Source organism: Pipistrellus hanaki (genome assembly GCF_964339955.1).
Source record: "Pipistrellus hanaki genome assembly, chromosome: 1".
In the NCBI taxonomy this organism is placed as follows: domain Eukaryota; kingdom Metazoa; phylum Chordata; class Mammalia; order Chiroptera; family Vespertilionidae; genus Pipistrellus; species Pipistrellus hanaki.
In genome coordinates, this window is record NC_140503.1 from 164,423,115 (window position 1) to 164,424,188 (window position 1,074).

The 1,074-nt window shown below is 50.4% G+C and overlaps 1 pseudogene across 1 annotated transcript; it reads right to left on the reverse strand.

The window, feature by feature from the left end:
• Nucleotides 1-209: 209 nt before the first annotated feature.
• Nucleotides 210-834, reverse strand: LOC311631731 (ATP synthase F(0) complex subunit C2, mitochondrial-like; annotated as a pseudogene). The gene has a single exon. The product of its transcript is annotated as an ATP synthase F(0) complex subunit C2, mitochondrial-like (transcript).
• Nucleotides 835-1,074: the final 240 nt, after the last annotated feature.

The following is a 1,074-nucleotide window of genomic DNA, read 5'->3' on the forward strand; positions in this document are numbered from 1 at the left end:
ACCGACCACCTGCCTCTTGCACACCCCCTACTGGGGATGTGCCTGCAACCAATGTACATGCCCCTGACCGAAATCGAACCTGGGACCTTTCAGTCTGCAGATCGACGCTCTACCACTGAGCCAAACCGGTTTTGGCAAGTCTTTTTAATCTATATTAAAAGAGTCTGCTTTCCCCCTCATTTCTCACCACATTTCAACATCTAGGGAACTTTTTTTTTCTTTCTTTTTTTCTTTCTTATTAATACAGTATTCATTTGTCTTTCTTTTGTCAAACCCTGAGCCAACCACTTTCCCCAGGCTGCCTAGGGAGGTATAGGAAAGGGAACATCCAGGGCAGACAAGATACGGGGAAAAGAACTATGGGAGGTGGAGACAGCTCCTTCCCATGGCGAAAAGGATGAGAAAGGCCACCATCAGGCAGAAGAGCCCCATGGCCTGAGAGGGCAAAGCCCAGAATGGCATAGGAGAAGAGCTGTTGCTTCAGAGAAGGGTTCCTGGCATAACCAATGATGAGGCTCCCAAACCCAGTCCTAATTCCAGCCCCAGAGCTGGCCACCCCTACTGTGGCAGCCCCAGCCCCAATAAACCTGGCTGCTGTGTTGATGTCCCTTGAAATGGCACTGGTTTGGAAGCTGTGGCTAGAAACAAGCGAGGTCAGGGGATGTGGGGCTGCCAAGCTGCTGAGGCTCTCCTCTGTCAGTGTCTCTGGTCCTTTCAGCACCACTGCAGACATTGACCTGCTCAGCTGAGAGGCGCTCAGACCAAGGAGGGGGTGGAGACAAACTTGGTGCAGGCACACATTTTCAGGGGATGAGGGGAGCTGCTGCCAGTGCAGAGAAGCTATTTCTTTTTTAGAGAGGAAGGAAGGAAGAGGGAGAGAGAAAGAGAAACATTTATGAGAACCCTCAGTAGCATGCCTCCTGCATGCCCCCTAAAGGGGATGGAGCCTGCAACTCCAGCATGTGCCCTGACCTGGAATGGAACCAGCAATCTTTCATTGCATAGGGTGAAGCTCAAACAATTGAGCCACATCAACCAGGGATTGGGTATTTTTTAAATTAAGTTTATTGGGGT